This window comes from Catharus ustulatus, chromosome 2, assembly GCF_009819885.2.
Source record: "Catharus ustulatus isolate bCatUst1 chromosome 2, bCatUst1.pri.v2, whole genome shotgun sequence".
NCBI classification, from domain to species: domain Eukaryota; kingdom Metazoa; phylum Chordata; class Aves; order Passeriformes; family Turdidae; genus Catharus; species Catharus ustulatus.
In genome coordinates, this window is record NC_046222.1 from 19,678,915 (window position 1) to 19,690,264 (window position 11,350).

Below are 11,350 nucleotides of genomic sequence, written 5' to 3' on the forward strand. Positions count from 1 at the left end.
CTATAAAGCAAAACCTGGGTGGAAGGCAATAAATATTTGAGGGGGGAAAAAAGTGCAAGCAGTTTGGAATTCTGAATCAAATACCCCACACTTGACCTTACTCTCTTATTTTTTCCTTCTTGAATTGTTCTTCTTGCCATCATTTTTAAGCAGAAGTATCGAGACCATTAGCCCCCTGACCCTGTCTGTACTCCTGAGGCACAGGGCTCTGCATCTGGCACAGTCACAGCAGTGCTCTGTGGAATGTTCAGTCCTCACTTCCCTCTTTGTCTGCAGCTCCTCGCCAAAAATATTAAAAAACCTCAACATGCATCTGTGAAGGTGGCAGTGGGCAGCTGTGGACATCTCATGAAGAAAAGAAAAGGGATATTTCAGGAGGTTACCAAGCCACAGCTGATATCTTTGAAACACTGTACAATATGTTAAGTTTCTGTGTTGATTACAAAAATTTGCTTACCAATGGCAGTTGCAACTCAGTTCAGCCTAAATTCTGCTCCCTTCCTGGTGCCAAAAGCTTTGGAATTTTTTTTGCTTCTTCCTCTGGTCCATCTCAGAAAAAGTTGGTAGGGACTTGACTGAATTGATCCTCTCTGTCTTCTACCATCCAGTGACAACAAAATTATAATTACATTAAAAGAGGATGATGTTCAGCAGCAAGCTGTGCTTCAGCTGTGCGTTTCCTTTTGATCCCAGGGTAACCCGTGGCAGTGGTAGGTGAAATGATTTTTCAAGCATAAGCAGAAAAGCCCCTGAGGAAGAAATATGCTGTATAATCATGAGAGGAAATGCAGCTCTTTTTATTGAGGATATTGTACCTTTACTCAGTGCAGACACAAATACCTCTCTCAAAAGAAATGTAACCAATGTTTCCAAGCATTCTGCTCCCTCACATCCAAATCTTAAGCTATTTACAAGAATTCAGAGCCTTAGTATTGAAGAAGTGAAGCCTGGCAAACAGCGATAGGTTTCTCCACATGACTCTGTATTTGAGTGCTGCAGGGAACTCTGCATCTAAGCCCAGGCACATCACTCCAATAGCCCCAAAAGTATCAGCAAGTTGTTCAGGCTGGAGTGCCACAGCCTCCACAAGTTAAATAGCTAAGAAAGATGCTCTGCTTGCACAAAAAAGCAGCAGGCAGACAGCTGTGATTTTAAGCTCCTACCTAAGCACAATATTCAGCACACACTTGGCACTATGCATTGAAATGAACAGTGTTACTCATTTGCTTAAAGTGACACCTGAAGGGCCCAGCTCTGTCCCCAGGGGAGTCATCTCACCACTGCTGCCATCCCACCACTGCTTCTCCAGCTGCACTGCAATGCTGGAACCCTCAGTGATGATGCCCAAGGCAAATCCCTTTTTGCAGGAAATGCACCCTCCAAGCATCGCCCCCAGCTATCTGAGTGCTTCACATTGTGTGTCTCATACAACAGGATGTGTTTATCTAGACCTTGTAGCAGCCTCCCGGGGCCTGAAGGGTGTCTACAAGAGAGCAGGAGACGGACCTTTTACAAGGGCATGGAGTGACAGACAGGGGAGAATGGCTTTAAATTGAAAGAGGTGAGATTTAGATTAGATATTAAGACAAAATTCTTTAATGGGAGGGTACTAAGGCCCTGGCACAGGTTGTCCAGAGAAGCTGTGGATGCCCGATCCCTGGAAGTGTTCACAGCCAGGTTGGATGGGGCTCTCAGCAACCTGGTCTAGTGGAAGGTCCTGCCCATGGCAGGGGGGTTGGAATTAGATGAGCCCTAATTTTCCTTCCAATCTAAACCATTCTATAATTCTAGGATATTTAACAACTTACCTTGTTCCATATCTGAACACATGTGACCTTTCTTTGGGGCTGCAGTGGAAAGTGCTTACATTTCAAGAGGAGCATTTCATCACAGCCTTGTTCCCTGTCAGTATTAAAGCTCCCAACAGGTTGACTAGACACTGACTGGCAGCTGAGAGCTGTAATTTATTGCACAGAGCAGTGGTTACTCTTAGAGTGTAAACCTTGAGCTTGACATCACCAAGCACACATCCAGGAACCTGCTGATCTTGAACTGAAATTTGGCCTGCACACAAATAATAATACCTAAAACCCCTCAAAAATTAACCAAAACCCTACACTTCTCCAACTCACTACTGAGAATGTCTTATTTTCTAGTGGGCATCAAAATATGAAATTATCTTTTTTTTTTAATTTTGTGGGGTTTATTTAATGCTCTCTAATGAACATGTGTTCAGCTGTTCTTGCTGAAGGGAGTGTTGCCTGAACCAAGAAATAAATCTTCCAGGACCTTCCAGAAAGGCATGAGTCTTGTTCCAATGTCCTGCAAAGGCAGTTCTTGTAAAGTAGTTTATTTTTTTTTCATTTTCAATGTCTCCCATTGTGTGCACCAGCAAAATCTGTGCATACACAGCTAAAGCTTAACCAAAGCTTTTTCCATCAAGATATTACTTTCTTTGGTATGTATACATTTGTTCAGCTTTGTTGCCAGGCACCTATCCATTCCACTGGAATACAATTATGCTCAGAACATTATTTTTATAATATTTTAGAAGTACAATTTAGTACAAACTTGCTATCTTTTCCCCACATGCATGCTATTTACAATTTCAGCAGATCATTTCAATGCTTGCTTCAGATTCCAACTCTGGAATTAGAAAGAATATTAATCACTAAACTATTTTTGCTTGAACATGATCTAACATATTTTACAAAAGAAAAATGGAATTTTATAGTGCTCCTTGAGCAATTAGATCCATTAGGTATGTGGCTTCCTTAAAGGCAATAGCTAACCTAATAGGGTGGCCATAAACAATATTTTATTCAGATGACATTTTGGGTTTTAGCATTTAGAAAAAGAAGCCATTGCTTAGCGAATCTTTTAAAATGATCCAAACAGACTATTTATCATCTTCAAAAGTCTCTAATGTTTCGCTTAGACTTAAATAAGGTAACTGCTTTCTGGCTACTGAGCAATTTTTAACACACCTTTCAATAATACTTTCTCAAAAGCTATTATTTGCTCTTGTTCATACAGAAAGATTGCCATCAGTGTATCAGCAAACATTGGAATGTGAACATACTCTGAGAGAATGACACAAAAAAAGAGAGAGATGTGCTGAAATTGTGTTGAGGTACAGGTTCAGGAAAACTGCCTGTCTTTGTGCCTAGTGTCCATAAATTTTATGGGAGCTATGGATAGATGACATCCAAAACAGAAACCAGTCTGTGTGTTCTGAGGCAGTCACCAAGCTACCAGTGATGCGCTTTTTCAATTAATTTTGAAGGCAAATAGGATGGATATTTGCCCCAAGTTTCCCAGATGCACTGTAGAGTCCTTATTACATGAGAGATGTGGCCTCATAATGTTAAACCTGCTGAAAAGAGCTTGTACTCTTAGGACAGTCACCAACTGTGCTAGAGGGTCTGCATGGGACAGAGTTTCTTCAGTGCAAAGAAGACCCAAAACAGAAAAGAGGGAGGGAGGAGAGACTGTCTTTTGTGTGTTAGAGAATGCATCTTGGTTACCTATAGCTAGAAATCAGAAGTCACAATTTCTAGAAGATGCTTAAGTCTATTCAGGTTTTTAGAATCTTGGGTAAAAGACTGCCATGCAAAACAAAGTATAAATGCATAAAGAATTATTTAGCATGAAATGGTACATTTCCAGCTACATTTGAGGCGTTTGCTTCAGCTGATATAAAGAATTACCCCCTTGATGATACTCAAATATTTCTGTTTAATTCAGTGGTCCTACATTAGCTGATACTCACCAAAGACATGTCTTCAAAGATAAACTTTCAAAAGCCTTTTTTCCTAAAACCCTAAAATTCTTCAACTGCTTGGAAGTAAAACTAGTTTGGAAATAAAAACAGTACTCAAACTGTGCTGAGGCATATGACTGAACATACTGAGCTCTACAAAGCCAGGTTCCTGTTTCCTCTACACCATAGCCTTGTGGCCAGAATAGTTTCCTCTAAAATGCCAGAAGAAAGTGCAACAAGTAGCTGAGACTTTCCTAAGTGACTGACCATTGCCTTAGAGGCTGTTCCTACATCCCTACATCTGCCGAAATAGGATAGCAGCGTATAGCACTAACTGGTGTCAGCTGGTACAGTGGCACCACATTACACTGTAGAAAATATGACTTTGCTGCTTCCATTCTTGCAGTGCAATAAACACTGAGAGTCAAGCTCAGGATCTTCAGCACCAAAAAGCATATATTTCCACCTTAAAAGTTCAGAATAATCTTCTTTGAGCTGTAGCTAGGCAATAGACTCTTCCTGTCAGTGAATCAGCTGCTGGAGGAAGACTTCACTTTATGTACAAGATACTGCATTTACATTTTGACCCATTTGAAAGATGGCTGAGGGGGAGTGACAAGTCAGTCAGAAATCCTAATATTTTGGCAAAGTTCATTCCAGATTCCTAGAAGAAGAAAAATAATAGTCTAGATTCAAATATAGCAGCTTATGTTTTATTTATGAAAATAATTTAATTAGCTATTCTTTGCCTCTGCTCCAAACCCCATTTCTCCTGAAATTTTCTGGCTGTACTGCGCAGTGCAAAGACTATGCACACCTTCTAGAGAAAAACAGTGCCCAAGCTACTGGACTTTCCACTCAAAGTAGACTCAGTGATAGATTTTAGTTCCACTCAGGAAAGGGGCTTTGATATTACATAATATTTCTCTTTCCTGTTTGAGTTCATATTGGGAAGTCTCTGGACTGCAAACTGGATGCTCTTCAGTGTGCCAGGGCACACCTGGCACAGTCTACCTGTGTGGCACCCTAGCCCCAGTCTGATGTTAGAGCTACTAACAGGCAGGCAGTGCACACCTTGGGCATCCAGCCCTGACTCTACAGCTCCTGTTGCACTATGTTGCCCTCTCAGGCAGGCATAGCTTCATGTGTCCCTTTATCCATGCTTTGAATATAGAGGGAAATTTGATCAACTGATTCTATGCATTAAACTGTAAATGGAAACAAATAAAATCCTGGAAAGCCACCTTTGATTCCTGAGAGTTCAAGCAAGGCTTTGTATCACAGATCTGACTGACCTGTCCCTGATGGAGAGAATGCCACAGCAGGGATCCCTACAGCTTCAGCAGGAAAGAGCTACCCACGGTGTCCAGCTCCCTTCCCTTCCTCTGACCCAGTGCTAATCTGCAAATTACCTCTTTTACAGATATGTCATTGTATGGATGTTATGAATTAGAATTTAATATTCCAAAGGCATGTGAAAAGTGGAACACTGAGAGAATTTGAAAACATTGCAAAAGTGCTGTAATAAAACCACCACACCACCTGTACTTCATACAAGACTTTTAGACCTCTGGGAGACTAACAAACACTTATTGCTTCTCTTTTTGGGGTGCACAAAACTGTATTTATATTCCAGTCTGCCTCACTATTAACCACAAAATCTTCTTGCCCTGAAATAAAAGAAAAAGAGAAAAAATTACTAGAACAACATAACCTTTTAAAAGATCTTCCACAGTCCACTTCCTCAAAGACATACTAACTGGAAACCATGGGACACAGATCCCCACTGCAAGTCTATATTATTCAGCAATATTCTTAGGAATCTACTAATTTCTCAGGGGGGCATAAAGGAAACTGGGAAGTCTATTTCCCAGTAGAAAATGGAGCAAATCTCTCTCACTGGCAGACTTACACACACAATTTTTTGCAGCCTAATTCAATGCAGACATAGAAGTCAATTGGAACAACAGTGCAATTCAGAATGCAGCTTTCAGTCCAGGCTGTTGCATAGGCCATACATAGAATTGGAGGCTCATATGCCTTCAGTTTCAAAGATAAATCATAAGTTGTACACACACAAATCTTTATTTCATCACATCTCCTAAGGCAGATAAACTGAATTCTGTATCAATCACCATTTTCTAGCCTTTCATTGTTTTAACACAGCACTGAAGTCATGGTGTGAAATACTGCAGTTTACAGTATAGTGCATCTGGGTAGTTTGGAGCTGTTATTTTAAAACAGTCATCTAATTTATATAAAAATTTTGATCTTAAATTACAAGGAATTCTGCTTAATTTGTAGTAGAGATGTCAGGGATATTTTTTGATTACAAAGGGGTGAAAAAGCATCTTCCTAAGTATTTATTTTAAAGAGAAATATTGCATGCAACGTAAAAATGCTCTTATGAGAATGATTGCCTGAATCTTAAATACTTGGTACTTTCCAGGCTGTGTTAGCTAGGACACTGAATACAGGACAGAGAGCAAGTCAGTTCTATGCGACTATCACTTGCAAGACAGAGCAGGGCCACTTCGTTGCACGTTTTTTGATAGCAAAGGCAGGACTCAGTCATCAGCTGAGCTGAAATCACTCCTTCTCAATTCTCTGCCAGTTTTCCATACTCTGAGGCTTGTGATTTGATTTTAAACAGACAAATATTCACAACTATTGTCTTCCAGAGAGGGGTGTGCTGTCTCTTACCTCCAGTCTCTCAGCACGTTAGGCTGCCAATGAAGCCTGGAGGGGGCTCAGTGGCTGCTGCAAGTTCCATCTAGGCAGGAGCACACAGCTCAGCAGGACGTTCCACTGAAAGCCACCGTCCTCCTGGAAAAGCAGATGTTGACTTGTACCATGTGGGAGTGGTATAATGTCCCTCACGGTCGGTTGTGCTCAATTTAGTACATTTGCATCCCTCTGCTTCTTACCACTGTGAATGTCTTAGCTGGTATTTAATGGCTGGTGTTATTATTTAAATTGGATCCAAACCTTATTCACCTAGGTCTGTTAGACTTTTTGTTCGGTTTCTCACTTTTTCAGAGGTGTTGTTCTCCCTCCTTGTTTAGTTGAGTTCAGTTTTGTTTTTCCTTAAAGGCTCCATCTTCTCCCAAGTACATATACTTGTGAACTTCTTTTTTTCTCGATAAGCTCAGGATTGCAATTGTGGTCCCTCACCCTACCGTCTTGCCAACCAACTGCATCGGCATGCCCAATCTCTGTTTCCCCCCAGCAGACCCTTGTTCAGGAGCAACACTTCTGTATGCAGAGTTGCAATCTCTGGAGGACCCTATTTTGAGAGGCATTGCATCATCCTTCATATGCACAGGTATTTTTAAAGGACAAACTAGAAAAGGCCAGTTGTGAGGACAGACAAAAGTCAGAAACAAAATACCTTGTTAACTTGAAAAGGGCTTGAATGGTACAGCTACATCTTTTCTTACTTGGCCACATAATGGTAGGTTCCCCACTCAGGTAAAAAGCAACTGAAAGAAATTGAAAACAGTCTATAATTTCTCTATCTTGGCAAATCTTCTACACTACCCAAAACACACCAAGCTAATGAAATTTATAAGGTGAGGAACTGACTAAGAGGGAGGGCTTATAAGAAACTAATGAGGATTTCAATAAAATAAATAATTGCCTCTCTACACACCCCCAACCAAAGTTACTCAAAAATATTGAATTTGAACAACCATACTTCTATCCTTCCTTGTGTGTACACATATGTGTACACATATTTTTACTTTTATTTTTATCTTTATTCAGAGAGATAGTACATGCAGACTGAAAAGCTAGAAAAGGAGCATCTCTGATTGCCAGCCAGAATCAAATGCACAGTCTTAGCTAAGGTTACGACAGACCTTTTGGTAAAACACTGGGCAATACACAGTAGTTCCCACTGGAATAGGAATGATTCCTATGGAAAACAGCTGTGAACCCTTTTGAGAGACAGCCTTTTCCCATTCAGGAATCCACTTACAGCAACAAATCCCATGCTGTCAGGGGACCAGGCAAAACAAAAAGCATAGGGAAGCACTGCTGAGTCAGAACTATTAGCCCAGTATTCTGCATTAGCAGAGAGAGAAGCAGTTACTTAACTATTTATCCTTCTAATACTCCTGCAGGTTCCACAACTCCTGGACTGAATCGTTTATGGTGTACATCCCTGATTATTCCATTACCTGTATTTTATGGACTTAAATAAACGTCCATTAATTTGTGCATTTCTCATCTGACCCCACTGATGCAACCTACCTTCACAGCCTCCTGTTTCTAAACATTCAGATATTAACTCTCTGTGATGTAAAAAGTAGTTGTGTCTGTTTCAAACCAATTTCTGCTAGTTTTAATGCATATTTCTTGTACTAATCTTGCACAAGAAAAAGTCTGCTCCAGGTTAGCAAATCAAGAGACCTAGCCCTCAGACTAGACACCCTAGGTGTAGTCCTGGATATGTGCTACCTTACCTGCCAATCAATGATGTAATGAACTACCACCATATTCCCCTTAGCCTCCACTCCATCCTGAGAAAATCACAGTCTTATTAGTATTTCTTCATAAGAAAATTTCTTCACCCTCTGTTGGAGTTAGCTCCAATATAAGTGCAGATGACCATGGCTTCAGGCTCTGGGAAAACCGTTGCAATAGTGGTGAGTAAAAAAAACCACCCCCAGTATCCTCCAGTTCTAGTATGTTTATCATTGCCAGAAAGTTCTCTGCTTCCCTTGTTATCATTGGTTCCTTTTTGCTGCAATAATTTTAATATTCCTAATTTTTCTTCCCTTTTAGACCTTGTGCCTAAACCCCACCCTAAATCCTCCCCTCCTCCAAGTTTATAAATACCCCTGACATGCCCTCACACCTCATTTTGTCCATTTCCCCTCGTGGATGGAACTATCCTTCCTGTACCATCTTTCCCAGTTCATTCAGTACAAACCCTTTGGCTTGCTGTTTGTTATCTTCTAGTATTAAAGTTTTTTAGTTCCTGAACAATCGGGTCAGATTTTCTTTCTGCAGAAAATCAACAAGTTCAGTGAAGCCTCCGGCCCTAATAGCTGGGCTAAGAAAGGATTGGAGGCTACAACCCTCCTAGTTGGTTGGTTGCCCTTTCCACTATCTTTTCTATATCCACTATGTCCTTTTTAAATTGTAAAGTTGTGAATCACACAAAGTACTCAAAAAGTGCATCAAAGTTTTAGATAAGAGCAAAATAGTGTTTTCTGGTTTGCTCTCCATACATTGATAGTGATACTTCACACTGTGCTGACTTTCTGGCTGATGTGATATCCAAGCAGTGATTTGAGAGGACTGTCAAGGACAACTCCAAGATCTCTTCCCTGAGTTGTAACTGCCATCTAAATGCTCAGTGTAGCACAAGCACAATTTATTTAGAGGTTATTTCTCTCTAATTCTACAGGTTTTTCATCTTCTAGGTCTTGTGGACAACACTTTCTGAAGTTACTCACTATCAGCACAGTACTTGACTAACCAGAAAACATTCTTAATATCATCTGCAGGTTTGAATATATCACTGCTCATGCTCATGTCATTCAGCTGGGGTCTGACCAGCCAGATTTGCCTTTCCTATCCTTTTTGGAGATGCACTGGTGGTTGTATTACTTCCATACATGTGGGATCTTTCCCAGATTCTGGTTTAAATATTCTTCTGTACTTTTAACTAATAGAGAGAGCGGCCCAGAAACCCCTTGTTGAAGAGCCTCCTCCACAGTCACAGATTGAAGCTTACATTAGTGTAGCTTTTCCCTTGGGCAAATCAGGAAATTCCCCTTATGACAGGTAACAAGAAAGTGAGACTTGCCGGAGCTGAGGTACTAAATCACTTTCCAGGGACCAGTTCCAGTTTTTTCTCCATCTTTTTTAGCCAAACTGCCATGAAAATTGTCTTATTTGTGGTCCTCTGTTCACTACATTTCTGTGTATGCAACCCTTAATTCCATGGGTAGTTTTTGCTTGGGCAAGAATTTCCAATAAACACCAGTACTTGCTAAGACAAGTGTATGAAGAGTTTGAACCAGAAGTGCACTACAGTAATCAGAAACTTCTTGTTAATCTAGCAATACTTTGCAGTAAATCTACCAAGTACGACACTGTAAGACAAATTATGAGAAAATGTGGTCCCTGTATTTAGTTGGATAGAAGGTGTGTGGATAACCATAGTCCTTGAATTTTGACTTCAGTGGTGTAAAGCTTCAGAACAGCTTTTAAGGAAAAAGATAATTAAAGACATAGAGGTCAAATGAAAATGGCATAAAATACAGCATGGGCTTAACAAAAGTAGATTGTACCAGATTAACCTCATACATTTCTTTGACAAGATAACCTACACTCTAGACAAAGGACGTGATTGATCCCATCTGTCTTAACTTTAGCAAAGCCTATGATAACAAACCGGGAATTAATAGTAAAACAGGAAGAGATGGGGATTAGCAGAGAAATTGTGAAGATGAGAAGCTGTCTGAAGTCAGACATAGAGTATGCTTTTTGAAAGGGAAGGCTTATGGCTGAAAGGAAATTAGGAAATGAGGTTCCTCAAGAATCAGCTTTGACTTCACTTTATATAACTTCATAAAAGTCACTAACAACCAGGGAAGAAACATTCAGAGTAATTAACAAAGAAAAATAACTCACAAATCAAAATTTTTTTCACTGAAGAGAAGAACTGGGCTACAGTATACACAAAGAAGTGGATACCATTGAAGACTAGGTTAATAAAATGGAAAGAAATCTAAAAGCGCAAACTGAAAGATAACAATCTTTGGGACTAATAGCAAGAAATTCTCCTGTAGGCTTGTGCTGGTTTTGCATATATGACATTTGGTGAGGACAGAAGAAGCCACCCATGGAAGTATTTTTCTGAGAGGAGCTGCTGAGAGCTTCCTCTATGTCTGACAAAAACCTATCAGTGATTGGCTTTGAGAACTGACAACCCATTAAACCACTGAGAACACTGAACACACATTTTAAAACTAACAAGCCCTGGGAAACAATATTTTCCCTTCTGCTCAGTACAGTAAGGGGCAGGCCTGGCCCCTCTGCATGGCTGGGCCGAGCCGGGCCCTGCCGCTGCTGCAGCGATGGCCGGGCTGGTCCTTAGCCCAGCACGTCAGACCAGCCCGTGGCTCGGCTGGAATGCTGCTGCTGCTGAGGTTCACCAGAAACAGCAGGAGAGCGTGAGCCTCCCACAGCACACTGCCGCTGCTAAGAGCCTAGCTTCCCCCAGCACAGCTGCCGAGGAATTGTCCATCATTAACAGCTCCGGCAGCAATTTGGCAGGGACCACAGGCTGCAGGCCTCGGGTGAGATATTAGCTCTTTCACTGCACAGATGAGACTTGCAGACCTTCCATCCTCTCTGGAGTGAAAGAAAAGGACAGCAAGACATGCAGAGAAACAAGATGGAGACATCATGGTCAGACAAGAAGAAAAGTCAGGTCCCAGATGGGAGGGGATGAGAAGAAGCCCTAACCTGAATTGAAATTCTCTTGTCAGCTATGGAGAAGATATGATATATATGCATGTGTGTATATATATATACGTATATACATATATGTGTGTGTATATATATATC

At 40.8% G+C, this 11,350-nt stretch overlaps 1 long non-coding RNA gene across 1 annotated transcript; it reads right to left on the reverse strand.

The window, feature by feature from the left end:
• Positions 1–2,825: 2,825 nt before the first annotated feature.
• LOC116992858 lies at positions 2,826–7,242 on the reverse strand. The gene is made up of 3 exons (XR_004417122.1): positions 7,155–7,242; positions 6,467–6,589; positions 2,826–5,433 (listed from the first exon to the last, which is right to left on the reverse strand). It is a non-coding gene; the product is annotated as an uncharacterized LOC116992858 (long non-coding RNA).
• Positions 7,243–11,350: the final 4,108 nt, after the last annotated feature.